This window comes from Carex rostrata, chromosome 1 (assembly GCF_964058835.1).
Source record: "Carex rostrata chromosome 1, lpCarRost1.2, whole genome shotgun sequence".
Classification (NCBI taxonomy): Eukaryota; Viridiplantae; Streptophyta; class Magnoliopsida; order Poales; family Cyperaceae; genus Carex; species Carex rostrata.
The window spans coordinates 11622749-11644612 of NC_135918.1; the positions used below are offsets into that span (position 1 = coordinate 11622749).

Below are 21864 nucleotides of genomic sequence, written 5' to 3' on the forward strand. Positions count from 1 at the left end.
TAAACCTTACCTGGCAGCATGTTTTGACCCACTGCAAGTCGGTCAAAGTACAGGCCAACCTGACTTGACATTTTACAACAGATTGTATGAGTGAGGCTCTTTGCCCGCAATATTAAAGAAAAGAAGAAGAAAAAAAAGGTCATTTTGAGAGTACGAAAAAAGTTTCCATCCTTTTCTAAAATCAACAACCTAGACTATCTTTGCTCTCTATAGAAATTTTGTAGTAACATACAATTAAATAATCTAAAAAGGCAACTCTCTTATTCACAACTCAGTTATGGATTTCTAAATCAACTAGAACCAAGTACTTCACAACAACTACTGCATGCAGTGCTCTAAAATTTCTCACATGTCCAACTGACCGATTCCGGGATATCAACTCCGGAATCCCAACTGACCAATAGACACCTGTACTCAAGCATACAAGATTAGAGTAAAAGAAAAATGAATGTATATATTCATGAAATTGAGACACAACCAGTAAATATATGCTGATTTGATCAAACAAGTACACCATCATTCATGCCCTCCTAAGGCATGCAAAATAATGCACAAATGGTGAAAAAAACAGAGGGATATTTTACATAACACTTAAATAAATAAGGAGCGACGAGTCAACGTTTTTTTAAGATCCAAGGCAGCATAATATATTTTGATTTTTTCAAAGATATGTATATTAGGCGAGCGACAAGTCAACGTTTTTTTAAGATCCAAGGCAGCATAATATATTTTGATTTTTTTTCAAAGATATGTATATTAGGCGAGAGAACACAAGTTTTCCTCCTAAGATCATAGAAGTGATAAAATGGAAGAAATATTTGTAACGCCGTAGTAAACATAGATGACATCCATACTACAAAATGGCTGACATATTTGTCTAGGACCATCACATCCTTCACCAGCCTTCAGAGAAGACTTCATGATTCCTTCTCCAATGCATTACTCTACAAAGATGATAAAAGGGACGTGTTATGTGCACAGTCAATTGTTGTTAACCTAAAACAAATATGAACTAAAAGCATAAATTCACCAAATTAAATAATCTAAAGCACAGCAACCAACATTCAAGGTGATCTGTACCCCCACTGAAAAAGCAGACCTCGTAAATCTAACAAATACATGAAACATAGAAAAAGTCAATTGTAGTAAAGAAGTCGTGAATGAAATGGGGACCCTGAATAGCCTATAGTAGGTTCTAAGAAAGCAGTTCTCTCACTATATCAACCACCGGCTCTCACATATTCCTGCTGGTTTTGTTTGTGTTATGAAATATTAACTCTCATGGATTTAGAAAATTATACTCTTTTATTTACAATGCTTTTATTCTCAAGACAAAAGTAGGGATAAACTAACCAACTGAACCTTTAACTATATATGTTCTACTTTAAATCATGCTCCGAGACACAAAAGGGACAAGGGGGAGGATCATGGAGAAATCATAGGTCAAAGTTGGGAGATTCAGCTCAAGAGTTATCTCAGCTTACAGCAACCCTTCCGTTTCAGGTCTGACCATACCCTAACCACGAGTCCATGAATAAAACAACCGAGGAAAAAATATATAAGAAAACAAATAACTAACAGAGATAAGAGAGATAAGAGAGAGGATACCTCAGTCAATAATTCACACGGGAAGAGTTGGCGATGAACTTACACGAGCATCCAAGTTGACAAAAAGAAAAACAGAGAAGTTATGATTGGTTAACACTGGAATTTGCAATTTTTGTTTTACATTTATGTTTAGTAAAATTATCAACTAATCTTTTCAATTTTTTTTTTTGCTTCTTAGGTTTTGTGTCAACTTGGGGGGAACAACCGGTCCTGCCAATCAGTCCATGTGAGGAGAGGCTTGTCGAGGCATTTCCTGCTGAGTTTTCATTCTTCTTCCCAGCACTACACACATAAACACAAATTACACAACAACTAACGATATAAAGTTTTAAATTTAACGAGGTAGAATAAACAAGAAAAGAGAAAGCTGATTAGAAACATATTGTGATAATAATAAAAAGAAAAGATCTTTTGATAATGCATCTAGAATTCTGATACATGTCTTAACCTATCTTGGCTCAGAAAAAAATGATTGCACAGTTCACTGTGATAGATTTCAGCCTATAACACCTACACAAATTAGAAAGATAATGTAAATAGATAAATAATAAAAAAAAGAGAAAAAAATATAGAAGTGTAAAAAGATGAAAGACTGTGAAGATGTGAACCATTTTATTTAATCGAAAAAAGGAAAATAGAAGTTTGTACCACCTCCATCCATAAAGCTTTCACTGACAGTCCTTCTGAGTGGAGGCTCGTCGAGGGTTTCCTATCAAGCTTTCATTCTTTTTTCCCAGATCTACGCAAATAACCACAAGTTACACAAAATAATTAATAATATAAAGTTAACTTTATTGGCATATCCAACATGTTTACGCATCTGCATAATCCCAAGTTACGTGATATACCCCAAGTTATGGCTGTCAATTCATGGCTCGACCCAATGGATCGTCCTAACATGTCTAAGAGTGAACCAATGAATTAATGGTCCCAGGCAGGATAAGCAGCTCTTAACCCCCACCAGGTCCTGAGGAATACAGGTTATATAGGTCATGACATAGCCCAACCACATACGATCAAAAAAAGAGGCTCCTAGACAGATGGATCTAGAAAGTAGAGGAGAAAAGCACCTTTCACAAGTTTGTAACCAAATCCATGCCCTTTCGCAAACAGATGTCTCTCCAGCCATCCACATTCAATCTGCAAGCATTCATCGCACATACTTAGGGCACTAGTAAAGGACTATATTAGCTATATTGATTTACAGGGATGAAAAAAAACAATTAACAGTTGGGGATGAGGGAATCATTTACTAGTGTTTGGTACTTCAACAGTGATAAAACAGTCAATAAACCATAAATGGCAGCATGTTTTGACCCACTGCAAGTCGGTCAAAGTACAGGCCAACCTGACTTGACATTTTACAACAGATTGTATGAGTGAGGCTCTTTGCCCCCAATATCAAAGAAAAAAATAAAAAAAAGCTTATTTTGAGAGTACGAAAAAACCTTCCATCCTTTTCTAAAATCAAGTTGTCTCTGGCTTCAGATCAACCCAGGTTTTGAATCAGTGGCCATCAAGGTATCTAAATTGGCGGTGGCTGTCCTCTTCCAGGAAACCTTACGAAAACTGAGTTTGGGTAGCAGTAAGGTTTTTTGGGTTAACACACGTAATAAGTACCTTTTAGCAGATCAGGTGTTGTGTCATAACTGCCAGGTTCAGTTCTGAGTAATCTCGCTTTCAAATGAGACCACGCACCGAGTCATTGATCTATCAGAGAAAGAACACATGAGGGTTGGCATTGTATTTGGTGCAAACCTTCTAGTCGGGCCCTCACTACGGCAATTCTGCCATTATGCTAAAACCAAGACAGATAATGTTACTAAAAAATACTGAGACATTGCCAATTTCTGATCCAACTAGTACTGGTCGGAAAATACAAAGTACCATGCCCGTACAACAAGTTTGTTAATCTTAAGAAAACCTACAGAGATAATTTTGTTTTAATCAAACGAGTACAATTGAAACAATATTCTAACAAATTTAGAGATTGATCAAACAAGTACACCATCATTCATGCCCTCCTAAGGCATGCAAAATAATGCACAAATGGCGGAAAAAACAGAGGGATATTTTAAATAACACTTAAATAAACAAGGAGCGAGAGAACACAAGTGTTTCCTCCTAAGATCATAGAAGTGATAAAATGGAAGAAATATTTGTAACGCCATAGTAAACATAGATGACATCCATACTACAAAATGGCCGACATGTTTGTCTAGGACCATCACAACCATCACCAGCCTTCGGAGAAGACTTCATGATTCCTTATCCAATGCATTACTCTACAAAGATGATAAAAGGGACAGTCAAATTGTTGTTAATCTGAAAACAAATATGAACTAAAAGCATAAATTCTCCAAATTAAATAATCTTAAGCACAGCAACCAGCATTCAAGGTGATCTGTACTCCCACTGAAAAAGCAAACCTCGTAAATCTAACAAATATATGAAACATAGAAAAAATCAATTGTAGTAAAGACATCAGCAGAAATATGACGAGATCTAATAAGCCTATAGTAGGTTCTAATAAAGCAGTTCTCTCACTATATCAACCACCAGCTCTCACATATTCATGCTGGTTTTGTTTGTGTGTTGCAATATTAACTCTCATGGGTTTAGGAAATTATACTGCTTTTATTTACAATGCTTTTATTCTCAAGACAGAGACAAAAGTAGGGATAAACTAACCAACTGAACCCTTAACTATATATGTTCTACTTTAAATGATACACCGAGACACAAAAGGGACAAGGGGGAGGATCATGGTGACATCACAGGCCAAAGTTGGGAGACTCAGCTCACAGCCACCCTTCCTTTTCAGGTCTGACCATACCCTAACCATGAGGGGACAAACTTGGGTCCGATGCCCATCGGACTCAAATTTGGGTCCGATGAGTTCTAAAACCGTCCGATCCTCTTTAAGATTCGTGTGCACGGATATTGAAAAAAATGTGCACGGATATTAAAGTGAGGAGCACAGATCTTAAAGCATATCGGACGGTTTTGGAACCCATTGAATTCAGTTTGAGTCCGATGGGCATCGGACCCAAGTTTGTCCCAACCATGAGTCCATGAATAAACCAACCGAGGAAAAAATATATAGGAAAACAAATAACTAACAGAGATAAGAGAGAGGATAACCTCAGTCAATGAATCACACAGGAAGAGTTGGCCATGAACTTGCATGAGCATCCAAGTTGACAAAAAGGCAAAACAGAGAATTTATGATTGGTTAACACTGGAATTTACAATTTACAATTTGTAGGTTTCTTAGGTTACATGTCAACTTGGGCAGAACAACTGGTTCTGCCAATCAGTCCACGTGGGATGAGGCTTGTCGGGGTATTTCCTGCTGAGTTATCATTCTTTTTCTGAGCTCTACACACATAAACACAAATTACACAAGGACTAACGATATAAAGTTATAAATTTAACGAGGTAAAATAAACAAGAAAAGAGAAAGCTGATTAGAAACGTATTGTGATAATAATAAAAAGAAAAGATCTTTTGATAGTGCATCTAGAATTCTGATACATGTCTTAACTTATTTTGGCTTGGAAAAAAACGATTGCACAGTTAACTGTGATAGATTTCAGCCTATAACACCTGCACAAAGTAGAAAGATAATGTAAAAAGATGAAAGAATATGAAGATATGAACCATTTTATTTAATCAAAAAAAGGAAAATAAAAGTTTGTACCACCTCCATCCACAAAGCTTTTACTGATAGTCATTCTGAGTGGAGGCTCGTCGAGGGTTTCCTATCAAGTTTTCATTCTTTTTCCCCAGATCTATGCAAATAAACACACAAGTTACACAAAAGGATTAATAATATAAAGTTAAATTTATTGGCATATCCTACATGTTTAAGTATCTACATATGCCCGAGTTACGTGAAATACCCCAAGTTATGGCGGTCAATTCAGGGCTCGACCCAATGGATCGTCCTAACGCATCTAAGTGAACCAATCAATTACTGGTCCCGTTGAGGCTAATCAGCTCTTAACCCCCACCAGGTCCAGAGTAATACAGGTTATATACGTCATGACATGGCCCGACCACATATGATCAACTGCATGATCCTGAAAAGAAATAGAGGCACCTTGACTGATGGATCTAGATAGTAGAGGTGAAAAGTACCTTTCACAAGTTTGCAATCAAATCCTTGTCCTTCCGCAAACAGATGTCTCTCCAGCTATCCAAATTCAATCTGCAAGCATTCATCACACATACTTAGGGCACTAGTGAAGGACTATATTAGCTATATTGATTTACAGGGTTGAAAAAAAAAAATTAACAGTTAGGGATGAGGGAATCATTTACTAGTGTTTGGTACTTCAGCGGTGATAAAACAGTCAATAAACCATGCATGGCAGCATGTCTTGACCCACTGCAGGTCGGTCAAGTATAGGCCAACCTGACTTGACATTTTACAACAGACTGTATGAGTGATGCTCTTTGCCTGCAATATCAAAGAAGAGAAGAAGAAAAAGCTCATTTTGAGAGTATGAAGAAAGCTTTCATCCTTTTCTAAAATCAACAGCCTAGACTATCTTTGCTCTCTATAGAAATTTTGGAGTAACATACAATTAAATAATCTAAAAAGGCAACTCTCTTATTCACAACTCAGTTATGGATTTCTAAATCAACTAGAACCTAGTACTTCACAACAACTGCTGCATGCTGTGCTCTAAAATTTCTCACATGTCCAATTGACCGATTCCAGGTATCTACTTTAGAATCTCAACTGACCAATGTACTCAAGTATACAAGATTGAAGTAAAAAAAAATGAATGTATATATTCATAAAATTGAGACACAACCAGTAAATATATGCCAATTTGGTTCAGACCATCAGGCATCAGAGGTCAGGTCCATTCAGGATCATGCTGATCAGGTTGTCTCTGGTTTCAGATCAACCCAGGTTTTGAATCATTGGGCATCATGGTATCTAAGTTGGCGGTAGCTGTCATCTTCCAGGAAACCTTACGAAAACTGAGTTTGGGTAGCAGTTAGGTATTTTGGGTTAACACAAGTAATAAGTACCTTTTAGCAGATCAGGTGTTGTGTCATACCTGCCAGGTTCAGTTCTGAGTAATCTCGCTTTCAAATGAGACCACGCGCCTAGTCATTGAGCTATCATAGAAAGAACACACGAGGGCTGGCATTGTGTTTGGTGCAAACCTTCTAGTCGGGCCCTCACTTCGGCAATTCTCCCATTAAGCTAAAACCAACACAGATAATGTTACCAAAAAAACTGAGACATTGTCAATTTCTGATCCAACCAGTACTGGTCGAAAAATACAAAGTACCATGCCCGTACAGCAAGTTTGTTAATCATAAGAAAACCTACAGAGATAATTTTGTTGTAATTCCGACAAAGGCCAATTGGCACTCATATAGTTTAGAGTTTGATCAAACAAGTACAATTGCAACAATATTCTAGCAAATTTAGAGTTTGATCAAACAAGTACACCAACATGCATGCCCTCCTAAGGCATGCAAAATAATGCACAAGTGGTGGAAAAAACAGAGGGGTATATTTTTCAAGATACATAGCAGGATAATATATTTTGATATTTTCAAAGATATGTATGAAATTTGGCAAGAGAACACAAGTGTTCCATCCTAAGATCATAGAAGAGATAAAATGGAAGAAATATATGTACCGCAATAGTAAATATAGATGACATCATTCTACAAAATGGTCATCATGTTTGGCTGGGACCATCACATCCATTACCAGCTTTCAGAGATGACTTCATGATTCCATCGCTGATGCATTAATTTACAAAGATTATAAAAGGGACATGTTATGTGCACAGTCAATTGTTGTTAACCTGAAAACAAATATGGACTAAAAGCATAAATTCACCAAGTTGAATAATCTCAAGCACAGCAACCAGAATTCAAGGTGATCTGTCCTTCCACTGAAAAAGCAGACCTCATAAATCTAACAAATACATGAAACATAGAAAAGGTCAATTGTAGTAAAGACTTCTTCAGAAATATGGCAAGATCTGATAAGGAAGATACAAAGAAGTTCAATCTGCAGCTATACCTGTCTATTTAGAGGCAACATTATTTGCTTTGTTTCTACAGTAGTCGTGTATGAAATGGGGCCCCAGATTAGTTTATAGTAGGTTCTAATAAAGCAGTTCTCTCACTATATCAACCAGCAGCTCTCACAAATTCCTTCTGGTTTCGTTTGTGTTCTGCAGTATTATCTCAAATGGGCTTAGTTATTTATACTGCTTTTATTTACAATGCTTTTTTTCTCAAGACAAGAGAAAAATAGGGATAACTAACCAAGTGAACCCTTAATCATATATGTTCTACTTTAAATCCTTTCAAAAGTTTGTATTCAAATCCTTGCCCTTCGGCAAACTGATGTCTCTCCAGAGAAGAAAAAAGGCTATACCTCTTCATACTGTAACAGCCTCTTATGGCACACCGGATTGCTCTATGAACCGCCTCATCTCACGGCACCTTTGTAGTTTCATCTCTGCTGGCTGGATCGCATGGGGATGTCCCCATCATTTGGTATCCCCAACAGGATAATTTCTACAATTTTGATCCAACATTTCCATTTGTTAGAAATAAGAGAAGGAGCGCAATGTTATGTTGTACCTATATATGAGCCTTTACCATGTAAGGTGCACAATGTAATGTTTAAGACAATTAAGCTTATTCTCCAAGCTCACTAAAAAACCCTCAATTTCAGTTTTTTGTTTGTCCGAAAAGTTGTCATTTTTTCCCCTCTTATTTTACGAAACTTTAAACCGTTGCCATTCATATCAGTTCAAAAAGGAAGTTCAAACCTTAATAATATTGCCAACTTCTTTGATGGCTGCTATGATCCCGGTCATATCACCACATTGACAGCATAGATATCTTGTACCAACCTTGAATGGTTGTATATACCCCCCTGCATTGCTACATATTATCAAGGCATTTACAAAAGGTAATTCAAAGAAAAACATATCCCTTTTTTTACACACTACAGCATTAATTAAAAACACTTAATGATGACTTTCTTTTGAAATCAATACCAAATAATTACTTGATTAGTTGATTTTGTTCTAACTGATATGCAAATTAGTCAAGTTACTTTTCGTTAAAGCTCTGCAGCAGCTGAAAATTTATTAAACCAACGACCTCAATTATCTTTTGTGTCTCAGAAACTAATGAAGAAAGTCGGAAATAAAAGAAACTCAAGCAACTTAGAAACAAAAAAAGGATCGTAGGAACTGCATTTTCTTTTCTTGAAATGAAGCAAGAACCACATTTGAGAATTTCCTTTTTTTCTTCTATTCTAAGCCAAAAAAACATCTAGGTAAATACATGAGCTCGATCGGCTTAGTGCTTATTTTGAATATGGGAATCCTGAACTGTCCTATTACTAATATGTAAGAATATATCTTGGTCAAGAAAGCAAAAGACCTAGTTTTTGACTTTGACCCATAGCAGCTAGAAGAAGTCGTAGTCCAATAATAGTAATAATTGTTTTTTTAATAAATGGGGCAATACGGACCACTCCGATTGGAATGTCTTATAATCCGTTTTTTTCAAATGGCAAATGCTCCTTAATGCCTGACTAGACCGGTCTTCTGCTTCCTTCCTAAATCGCTCATTACCGAAACCCCTTCCTGCCCCCGTTCAGTAAGATACACATATATGCAAATTAACCCATGCTGGAAAAAGAACGAAATAGGAAAATAATTAACGAGAATAAAAACAAAGGGAAAAGATTTTCACCTTGAAGAGAGTAACGCCTTGTTTTTTTTGAAAGATTCAATAATCTCATTCTCAATAGGATCGGCGCTGCGAAAACTAGGCGACAGAAGTGCAGAACCAAGGTGGGATGACCTAACCTCACGCTCGCGATGGCTATGTACTTCCCGATGTATCCCAACGCTCCGATCACCAGCACCTTGTTTCTGTTCCATCGATGCCATCGTCGGATAATCTCGACAAGTATTTTGAAAGGGAAAAGTAGAGAAATAAACATTAATCTAAATTAATACCTACATTTAGTATTTTTAATATCTTTTTTGCTCCCTGAAATTAAAAGACTACGAGCACACACACAAAAATAAAAACATTAATACCTACATTTAGTATTTGTTCGCTTCCGTCGAACAAATCCTCAGATCGGCCGATGAGCCATCTGACGCTTGGTTGGGAAAGTCGCCGGGAGTGGCTCGCTACTTATGGAGACAGAGAAATCGATGCTGCTGTAGTTGAGGCGCTCTTCGCCGCAGGATGAGTGAGGCTAGAGAAAAACGATTTGGGAAATGGCAAGGAGAGGTGGTAATGTGGTAATGAGGTTGCTTGTAAGACAAGCTACTGGCGGTACTGGTTCTTGGAAAAGATGCGAGTTAAGTTACCTTTTTAACAAGGGTAAAAAGATACGGAGAGATACTAAGAGATATTGTTACTTTTTTAACAAGTATAAAAAGATACGGAGAAATACTGAGAGATATTGTTACTTTTTTAACAAGTGTAAAAAGATACGGAGAGATATTGTTATGTATAACGAATATTTTAATTTAATATTCATCTTAACACAACTATACAGTTTGACTTTAAGTAAAAGTGCTAATAATATTTTAAGATAATAACACTACAAAGTACAAACATTCGCGGAGTAATTTGATCAATCACTGGAAAAACTTTAACATAATAAAGTGAGATGAATACGTCTTTTCTTTATTTAACGGGTTCATTTTATTTTTCAGAAAATAAATAGTCATCATCGTAACTTATTGTATTTTGTTTCAAACGAAGATAGCTACAAATAAAAAAATGGGCCAATGAAATAACGAATCAAATGAGGCCAATATGGAGGAATTGAGCTCGCTAATGGCGACACATATGGCGATTACGGCGAATTGAAAGAAGAGAGTCACAGAAAAATAGAAACAGAGAAAAAGAAGGAAAAAAACAACAAAAAAAAAAAAAAAAGTAAAAAGGCCTATGGCCTTCTCTCGAGCCCGCTCCATGGAAATCGCCCGAGCTCAATTCGCATCTCTAATGGCGACTGGGCTGAATCAAGGCCCGCGATCTACTTCCTATCGTGACAAATTAGTGTTGTCTCCAGAAGTTTCACTTCAATCTCCACCACAGAAGCGCAAAAGTTGTCTAACTCGAGATCAGCAAATTCAGAAAAAAGTGGCAGAAATTCGATCTAGATCCACTCCCCTCCATCCGATCTGTATGAAATGTGGTGAGAAAGGTCATAAAGCAAATGTCTGTCGCAATGCGAGTCTTTGTTTTATATGCAACAAATCTGGTCATAAGGGTGCCTACTGTGACACTGTCACCTCAACTTCACCTCATTCACGTCGTTTGAGTTGGGAGGCGAATAAGCAATCTGATCAAGCAACAATGGCGCCGCCCAGGCGAGGTTACCCTCGCTCGCGACCCCCCTATCGGCCATACCCACGACAGCCGCCTGATCTTAGACATCCCGGCGAACCGATGATGGATTCAGCTCCGCCCACGGCGTCACAGGTCCCTCCTGATCGCCCTTTTCAAGGATTTCCTAATCCTCAGACAACCTGCACCACATCACCCGCCGATGCACCCTGGCATGACTCAAACACCACCAGATAGGCCAGTTCACCGTGCTCCGCGGCCCGATCCGCGACCGGAGCTGCCTCGAGCACGTCCACCGCAGAATGAGCCGCCTCAGGGGAGAGATATACGACCTCCGATCTTAATGCTCAACTCTACACCTGAATCAGAAGCTATTTTACGTGAATTGCAATTGAGCTTTCTGCTAGACGATATAGCTACCTGGGGGCCTGAGAAGGTGGAACGGGTACTTCGGTACTATTTCCCCCCATTCCTCTAGACAGTCAGAGTGTATGATGAGTTCAAGTACCTCATTCAAGCACCTTCAACAGACTGGCTCCATGCAGCTACCCGGAAGAGATGGCTTCGGGTTGAAGATGCTCAGTTCCCTATCCTCAAGTGGGATCCAATCTTCAATGCCGGTAAGCGTTTACAGTCAGTGTGGGTTCGAGTTTATGGATTCCCCATGGATAAATGGGTTTGGGGGGAGTTCAATGGCATTTTTCTCCCTTTTGGGGCAATAGTACTTGAAATCGATCCTGGTACTCTAAGCCGATTTGATTATAGATTTGCCCGTATCAGAATTGGGATAGGGACCTTACCTGTTTTGCCAAGATACCATAGCTTAACTCATAGAGATGCCACTGGCTTTGTCTCCAATTATGATTTAGAATTTCAGATCGAAACTGACCAAACTGAAAGTGTAAATGCATGGAGAGGTCGCCTCCAGGGCAGACCTTACCCGAATGGCACACCGTTTGGGGTCGTGCCAGAGCCCCCTAGATTACCGATTGCCACCAGTGGAGAACCCCCACAAGGGGGGAGAGATTGCCACTGAACGACAGAACAGTGGTCAATGACCATCTTTCCCAGCACCCCCATCATGCGGGTATCGCTCATATGGAGGAAGACAGGGGGGCTCCTAATACAGTCCTTCCTCATATTCAAATGAATCATCCTTTGCCTCCAATTCACTCACCTCACCTATTTCCTACTGGGCCTCCTGTCTCTCACACCTCTATTGGACCCCCACATAACAATGGGCCAGTACCACCTCCAGCTCATCCTAGACTGGGCCTTCATGGGCCTTCACCACAACCACCCAGGCAGAGAGGAGTAATTTTATCTGAGCCTTCACCTATAGTTAAACCTATTTTAGGTAAATCTCCAGCTGGCAAAGGTAAAGCCCCCATCCCTTCTTGCTCAGCTGAAGGCACAAAAGAGCTTGGACATAACACTGATGATTCAGATTCAGATGAGGATTCTTTTCAAAATTCTCTCAATGCCATTTATCAGCTGGAAAGAGGGGGGGTTTCTACATCCCACCCTCAAACCTCCCACTCTGCTGGACCTTCCCAGCACACTCCCCCACAGGATGGGATGGTCAGTGACATCGATTCAGCCATGGTTGCTGAGGTACTCCCTCCTTTTGTCCCTCTTGATCACCCTATCACAACATCTGATTCAGCCAACATTGACTCAGCCGAAATGGATGATGTCATTCCCACTCCTGTCACTCTTGAACAACCTGCCAACCCAGCATCTGACTCAGACAGCAGCATCCTAATTTATGATCTCATAGATGATATTCTGGATGCATAACCGTTATCTGCTAGGGCCAAGAAAATTCAGGCCAAAAAGAAACACTCAGCCATTAAAAATCCTACGATCACGAAAATCACTACCAAAAAAGCAGTCCGATTCACCATTCCAATCAGATCCAAAACACCTCCACAAAAGCGATCCAAGAGTAAAAGTCCTTCCCCATCCCCTAAACCCAATTCCTCCCATATTCCTAGATCCACCACCAAAAAAGCTACTCCGAATTCACAATCCCACCCCGAGGAAGTCATTGAGGTGTCTGACACACCTATTAAGTTTCCACCAGCAAATAATGCTGCAATGACACAAGAAGAATACTATAGGAAGTTCACTAGACTAGTGCCACGAAGGAGTTACAGATTTCTCATGACTTCTACTCACACCCCCATCATGAAAAAAGCACAAAGAAGGAAGGCCTCTGGATCAGCCAAGCCTCCAGGTAATCCATTACTTGATTCTTACCCTTATCTTAGATTTACTGAAGATCAAATTCATGACATGTTTAGGATATATCATATTCAGTTGGGGTCTTCTCCTGAAGATCGAGACAGCATTATTGCAGGACTTAGATCCATGGGTAGAGCTCAATTTGAGCAACTGTTAAAGGGCTTACATGATAGGAATAAAACTCAGCCAGACATTGTTTGTCTTAACTTACAGGATTTACAATCTGATAGTTTGATCTTAGATATAGTTGGGGATAACCGAGTTTCCTTATGAAATTACTCAATTGGAATATCAGGGGCATGAATTCCTGTCGCAAAAGACATGCACTCAAGGATATCATTAATTTTCATAATATAGATATTATAGCCATCCAAGAAACAAAAAAGAGTGATTTTTCTAGTAGAATTTTTCAATCGATATCTCACCACTTCGATATCTGGCACTTCCTACCATCCCGAGGAAGCTCGGGAGGAATTTTGTTTGGGGGTGACAGCAATAAAATTCGTGTGATCTCTGTTAGCTTACATACTTTTTGTGTTAATATCCATTTGGAAAACAAATTTGATTCTATGATTTGGCAACTTACTATTGTCTATGGTCCGGTTAAACGAGCTCTTAAACCTTCCTTTTGGGCAGAATTGGATCTGGTCCGGCAGGGCCAGCATGTCCCTTGGTTAATATGTGGGGATTTTAATGCTCTTAGAACTATTAAGGAAAAATCAGGCACAGATTTAGATCTCTCAGTTAGCAGGTCATTTAATTCTTTTATCAATAGGCATCATCTCTTGGAACATAAACTCCACACCAGAAAGTATACCTGGTCCAATAGCCATCAGTTTGCATTATTAGATAGGATTTTCACATCAGTAGATTGGGATCAATTATATCCTTACAGTGTAGTTACAGATCTAGGCAAGAATGGGTCCGATCATTGCCCGATTATCCTACAAGTTTCTCTCACATCTCCTCATCATTTGCATCAGTTTAGATTTGACCCTCTTTGGTTAGAACAAGAGGACTTTGTGAAATTATTACCACAATGGTGGGGAGAAAAAAAACTGACCCTTCCTGATATTGCTAATAGCTGGCATAACAAATTAGGTCATGTTAAAAAGAAAATTAAAGGGTGGGCTAAGAATTATTATGGGCAGAAAAAAAAGGAAAAACAACATATCCTTACCAGATTGCATGAGTTAGAAATCACACAGGAATTACATCCGCTGGATGAGTCACAATATCACGAATGGTGTAGGTTACAAAGTAGACTTAATTCTATTTATTTAGAAGAAGAACTTCATTGGAAAACTCGAGCCAAACAAAAATGGCTCGAGGAAGGCGATCACAACTCGAAATACTTTCATACCCTACCTAATCATAGGAATAAAAAAAATCACATTCATAGCTTAGACATTAATGGCAATACTTCCCATTCTATTCCAGAAATCAAGCAACATGTTAGCACTTATTATAAAGATATACTAGGCTTCCCAGGTATTAAATATGTCACTCTAAACAAAGACTTTTGGGAGGATACTAATAAGGTGACTCCCCAGGAAAATCAATTATTGCATCAACCTTTCACTATATAAGAGATCAAAACAGCATTATTTGATTGTGAGCCCCATGGGGCACCAGGCCCTGATGGCTTTTCTTTTAAGTTCTATCAATATTTTTGGGACATAGTTAAGGCTGACTTGCTTCAATTATGTAATCAGTTTTATTTGAATAGCCTCAATTTAGACAAACTCAATAAATCTATCATTTGTCTCATTCCTAAGGATAAAAATGCTTATGTCATCAGCAAATATAGGCCCATTAGCCTAGTCAACTGTAGCTTCAAATTAATTTCCAAAATTCTTACACATAGATTATCTCCTGTCATGTCCAGGATTATTGATGACAGCCAATCCGCTTTCCTTCCGAATAGATATATTCTAGATAATGTCTTGTTAGGGCAAGAAGTTATTCACTATAGCAAAATTCATAACCAGCAGGGGGTAATTATTAAAGTAGATTTCGAGAAAGCGTACGACAAAATCAATTGAGAATATTTGATAGAGGTACTCAATAGTAGAGGGTTTAGTCCTCGATGGGTATTATGGATGCACAATTGGCTCCGTAGTTCACAATCATGTATTAGTATTAATGGCAACCTCACTCCCTATTTTTATTGTAAAAGGGGGGTGAGGCAGGGAGACCCTCTCTCCCCATTCCTCTTCATTTTAGCTGCCGACACCCTTAGCAAAATTTTTCGTAAAGGTAGATTAGCTCAAATTATTCAAGGGTTAGGACCCCCATGCTTTGCAAACCAGTCCTTAACTAACTGTCATTATGCCGACGATACAATTTTTTTCTTAGAAGCACAACCAGCAATAGTAGAGGCTGCATGGTGGGCCATGCAAGCATTTGAAGCCTTATCGGGCATTAAGATCAATTTAGACAAAACTGAGATGTATAGCATCAACACCACTAACTCAGTAGCACTAGCTAATTTGTTTCAATGTAAAACTGCCTCCTTCCCTATTACATATTTGGGCCTGCCACTACATGATAGGAAACTTAGTGTTCAGGATTGGCGCTTCTTAGTAGACAAAATTGAGAAAAAGCTCCATAATTGGACAGGGCAATTGTTATCCTTAGGTGGAAGAACCATTCTTACTAATGCTATTCTCTCTGCTATACCACTATATGCTTTCTCTTTTTTCAAAGTTCCTATCACCGTAATAAGAGAAATTGATAGAGTTAGGTGTCGATTTCTTTGGCAAGGGACGGATCGAAGTCAGAAAAGATACTCTTTAGTTAATTGGCCTTCTTTATGCATAGCCAAAGAATTTGGAGGTTTAGGTATCCTCAATTTAAGACATATGAATATTTCCCTTTTGACCAAATGGTGGTGGAAACTCAAAGATCCCGATTTTAGTAGTAAGTGGAAAACTCTCCTGACATATATCTATATCACAGAACATAACACTCCTCCCTCCCCTTTTTGGCAAGAATTATTGAAACTTAATTCCATAGGTCATATGAGTATATCATATACTCCAGGGCTTAATTCCACAGTGCATTTTTGGTCTGACATTTGGCAAGGGAACTGCACATTAGCACAAATATACCCACAATTGTATGAGATATGCTGGAATAAGACAGTGTACTTGACAGAAGTCATTCACTCTCAAGGGGCCTGTGTTAAATTCTGAAGAACTCTTATTGGAATTGATTTACAAGAATGGACCTCCATTCTTCATGATATTAGTACCATGTCTTTTACACATATGCAGGATAGGATTTCGTGGAGATGGGAAACCTCGGGGGAATTTTCAGTTAGATCCCTCTACAAGATTTTGAATTTCCGAGGCATACAAGGCCAACATGCCTTGCTTTGGTGGTCCATTCCTGTTCCTCATAAAATACAGATATTTATGTGGTTGGCTAGCAAACACAAAATTTTGACCAAAAATGTTCTATTAACCAAAGGGTGGCAAGGGGCCATAACCTGTATGTTTTGTCACCAACTAGAAACAGCCGACCATTTGTTCATCACATGTTCCTTCGCCAAACAAATTTGGTTTTGGTTGGGAAAGAGTCAATATTTTTTTTCACAATGGAACACTATTGCTGATGTTGTAGAGTTTTCTTTTACTTTATCAAAATTTGATCAACAGGCTTTTCTTTTGGTTTTTAGTGCTATGTGTTGGACAATTTGGAAACACCGAAATGAGTTATGTTTCCAAACTGCTCAACCCAAATCTGGCAGGACTATTATCTTTCTCATTATTTCTATTTTGCAATATTGGCTAGGACACAAACATACTAAGGAGAAGACCAAAGAACACGCACAAGGTTGGATACCAGATGCGGAGGCGCTAGAAGCTATACCACTTCGAGTGTGGCTGCCAGGAGACGACCACATGATCCCTTATCAACCCGCCGATTCCCCAGCAGGTTCAGCCACCCCCTGACGCGTGACTGTGCAGCTCAGGCTTTTTATGTTTTGCAAAAATATCCCAAATGGATACCATAATAGGGTAGTATCAGTTAGACAATTAGTTTAGTTCCTTGCGATGATGCAAGAAGATCCATTTTTGGGATTATAATTCTGGTACATGTGATCACTGATTTCTTTCTTTTTATGTTGCCGACCTTGCTGGTAGTTGGTTTTCACGATGATGAAAACAGTTGTTGGTTGTAATTTAACCAAGTTTCATTAATGAAGCTGGGCCTCGGCCTTTTCATCAAAAAAAATACTCTTAAAATCTCCATTATCTCATCAACTGAAGAATAACTGTCAACTTAAGGGCCCGTTTGGCTCCCTACTGTTCACTGTGGAAAAAAAAATTTGCTCAGAGCTAAGTTTTTATTCCCACAGTGAACAGGAAAATTCAGTTCAAAATTTTTGATTCCCACACCCATTCCTATTCCCTATTGGGCTGCCGAACGGGCCCTAAGTGTTTTGTGGCATTTTTTTGGGCCGGCACAAGAGTACGATACTAAATGATTTTTGTAAGACTTCAAGGTTCTTTATTGGAAAGGATTTAATTATTAATTTTCTGATGTAAAGAAAAAGGAATTACAAACTAAAATAAATTGCATAAGAATTTATAGGTGAGCTGCTCGAAATGTACAGAGATGATGAATACAGAGTAGTCGAGTAGAAGTTGAGGCCCGATTTTTTTATTTATATCCAAAATAAAATATAAATTTAAAAAACTAACCAACTAGCTAATGAAATTGCAAAACTATCCAAACCGGTTAACCATTAACCGGACTCAAATCAAATTTCCGGTTATTGGTTTCCCGGATCCATTGAAATAGTCCGGTTAACCATTAACCGGAAATTTGATTTGAGTCCGGTTAATGGTTAACCGGATTTGTGAATTTTCCTTTTCTTTTTTTTTTTTCTTTTTTTTTTTTTTTTTGAAAACAGAAATTTTTTATTTTATTTTATTTTTGTATTAAAATATTAGAAATGTTGAATATATTTCTTTGAAAATAAATGGAATACAATATAATTTGATTTATTAGAAAGACTGCAACTAATAACCCGGATCAATATTTTTCAGGCCGGATTTTTCGCGGCTGTACGAAAAATTAATATATTTCTTTATGTGCTATTGGAAAAAAATAAAAATGCTTAGATTCTGAGTTATTGATCCCGGTTCAAAAGTCACTTCTATGCAATCTAGAAAATATTGTGATCCTTCTAGGACATTTAATTTATGAAAAGTTGTTTCTATTTTTGAAAAAAAAACAAAAACTTTAATTAATTTAATAATTGTTTTTAAAAAGAATTCTCAAAATAGATACAACTTTTTATAAATTAAATGTCCTAGAAGGATCACAATATTTTCTAGATTGCATAGAAGTGACTTTTGAACCGGGATCAATAACTCAGAATCTAAGCATTTTTATTTTTTTCCAATAGCACATAAAGAAATATATTAATTTTTCGTACAGCCGCGAAAAATCCGGCCTGAAAAATATTGATCGGGGTTATTAGTTGCAGTCTTTCTAATAAATCAAATTATATTGTATTCCATTTATTTTCAAAGAAATATATTCAACATTTCTAATATTTTAATACAAACAAAAAAAAAAGAAAAAGAAAAAAGGAAAATTCACAAATCCGGTTAACCATTAACCGGACTCAAATCAAATTTCCGGTTAATGGTTAACCGGACTATTTCAATGGATCCGGTAAACCAATAACCGGAAATTTGATTTGAGTCCGGTTAATGGTTAACCGGTTTGGATAGTTTTGCAATTCCATTAGCTAGTTGGTTAGTTTTTTAAATTTATATTTTATTTTGGATATAAATAAAAAAATCGGAGTTGAGGCAATGAGGCATCATTCATCAATGATCTTATTCTGGCTTTGCCTTTACCTATTAACAACTACTTCCATTTCAGTAACACCTTTCTAAATATTTTAGACTTGTCTATTTGTTATTTTGTCGGACATACGAACGAAATTTTTATTCAGGAGCGTTAGAAAAAATTCACACATGCCCTCCCTTTTTTTTATTTTTTTAAAACTGTCCCAACCAAGATTCTGATCCTGGAATATTTATTGATATGTAATGTTGCTCGTTGGTCGGAGTAGTTTTAATAAAAAAAAAAAAAAATTCTTCGTTGAAATACGTTTTTAAGAAAATAAAATCTTACAATGCTAATTGGCATTTTATTATCAATGAAAAGGAGATCAGAAAAATTCTTTTTAACTTAGATAGATTATATTTAGTAATTACACGTTATTGGCTTGTTTTTGTCCCTTTCTAACAACATTTCAAAGAACCTTCTAGGACTTTTATGTCAATATTCTGGAAATCATCACTCGTCATCGAACCTTCTAGGACTTTTATGTTAATTTTTGTGTTTTTTCCTCGATAAAATTGTTAATTTGGTAATTAACAAATCTTACAAAAAGAACATCCGCACGTATTCTTGTAATTGAGCTGCTAAATGATAAAATTTTAAAATATAAATGATAAATATAAACGGTTGATCCTCTTCGATTTCATGAGCGTTGTATTTTGATAAAAAAATATTGTGATTTTTGAAATTCACTTATATTTCAAGTGAGTAAAAAATGAAGTCTTATTTTTGATGAATTAATTTTAATGTATTTATTTTTCGATAAATTGACATAATATAAATTAAATTCAAAATATCATAACATTTTTATATGGACATATCTCTCATTAGAACGAAGAAAATTAATGGTATATATTTGATATATAATTTTCAAAATTTTGAAATATAAATTAATAATTTAGGTTGTGGCATTTTGTGGTAGGGAAAAAAGGATGTTATATTGGAATCCCTCTCAAATAAAATAAATAAATGAATATAGTGTAAGTGGAAGTAGAGATGGAAATGATTTGAAATTTTAAAAGCTGATAAAATAAAATTATCTGTATATGTGTATTAAAAAAATATATACGAATAAGCAATTTTGTATCAAAATTGCTTATTATTGTTGTGTGTATTCATATTTTCTAGCAGTATCCTTCGAACCTTTTTTATAACAGTATCAGTGAGGTACGTATAAGGAAAGTTGAGCGAGTCAGCTGCAACTGGTTTTAATGATGTATTGGCTAATACGCATTTAATTAAGGATTTTTTTATTAAATATTTGTTTGGTATTAGTGTTGACTAACACAAAGTTAAACTATTAGATAGAACTGTATTGGTTGGTACGCAAGGAGATGATTCCTGTCCTGTGATGGTAGAGAACAAAACAGACTGAAGGCAAAGTGCATGTAAATGTGTATTTTCGCCACACAACTTCAATATGTACTTGTGAAACTTTTTTAGGTCATGTTCAATAGCATGATAATTTTGTGAGAATAGGAATTTTTAATATGAGAATGAAAATTTTAATTTGTCAAAATTAAAGTAATTCAATTCAAAGGAAATTAGTGAATGTAAGTGTTCGGCAAATGCATGAGATCGAAATTTATTAGGATGTTTGTTTGTTGTTCTTTTTATAGAAGATGTAATAATAATATTAGACTATTTTAGTGATCAATATAATTGTATATATAGAGTTTCTTAAAAAATTTAAATAAGTGAACATAAATAAATAAATTTAATTTACGATTAATTGTGAAATTAATGCTTATACAGTTAACTACTTACATAATATGAGTATTGTTTGTTTTTTAAGTATTTTTGTCCTATACAATTAATTATACAGTTAAAATATTAATGCCTTTGACTGTATGGTAAGTGGTTGTAACCAATGTCTTCTCTTTCAAACATGCAACAAATTAATGACTCATAAATATGTAATTAAGGGTCTGTTTGATAGCGCAGTAGAAAATAGAAATGGGTATAGGAATTGAAAATTTTGAACATGATTTTTTTCCACGTGAACAATGCTTTCGGAATTACTGCCGAATAGGACCTAATATTTAACGAAACCTTGGGAGAAGAAAAAAAATGAAAAAGTTGTGAGCTCCAGTTTTTGAGAAATAAAATGAAGTTTGGAGTTTATTGTTTTTTTCCTACAAAGTAAGGGCCTGTTCGGCGGAATCAAGGGAATGTGAATAGGAATGAAAAAATTTTGAACTGATTTTCACTGTTCATGTGGAAAAAAAAATCAATTTGAGTGAATTTTTTTTTCCCACGTAAATAGTAACTTCCGAACAGGTCCTAACAAAGAAAAGATAAGAAATGTTCCCAACAGGCTGTGAAAATGAATATTATCAGCTGCCAAATAGTTCATAGGAAAAAACATTCAAAGTCATTTTTATTAAAATCTCATGGGCAAAGGTCCTGCCGAACATGCCCTTAAAGTTTTTATTTCAGAAAACACGTGACTCATTATTATCCGTGAGTTACGAAATACAAAGTGTCCCGTTCGTATTAAGTAGCAAAGCTTTGTTAAAAGAACAATTATATTACTCCCCCCCCCCCCCGATTCCATCCCCCCCCCACTCTATCTCTCTCCAAATTAGTTTTATTTTATTTTGATCTCGTTCACATTTCTCACGATGTATGAAAAATTTTGCGAATCTAAAACCATGAACGTTTTCTACGTAATTTTCTCTTTCAAATGAGATCCATGATGACATATTTTCGGACAAATCATTACAGAAGTATTTATCCCTCATCGTGCAAGTA

General features: G+C 36.7%; 2 long non-coding RNA genes across 2 annotated transcripts; both read right to left on the reverse strand.

Annotated features, from left to right (window-relative positions):
• Nucleotides 1-824: 824 nt before the first annotated feature.
• Nucleotides 825-9688, reverse strand: LOC144566322 (uncharacterized). Its single transcript, XR_013515172.1, has 5 exons — nt 9370-9688; nt 8433-8539; nt 8033-8175; nt 1031-1085; nt 825-944 (listed from the first exon to the last, which is right to left on the reverse strand). It is a non-coding gene; the product is annotated as an uncharacterized LOC144566322 (long non-coding RNA).
• On the reverse strand, nt 2678-7073 carry LOC144566320 (uncharacterized). Its single transcript, XR_013515171.1, has 4 exons — nt 6687-7073; nt 5948-6051; nt 2837-2873; nt 2678-2748 (listed from the first exon to the last, which is right to left on the reverse strand). It is a non-coding gene; the product is annotated as an uncharacterized LOC144566320 (long non-coding RNA).
• Nucleotides 9689-21864: the final 12176 nt, after the last annotated feature.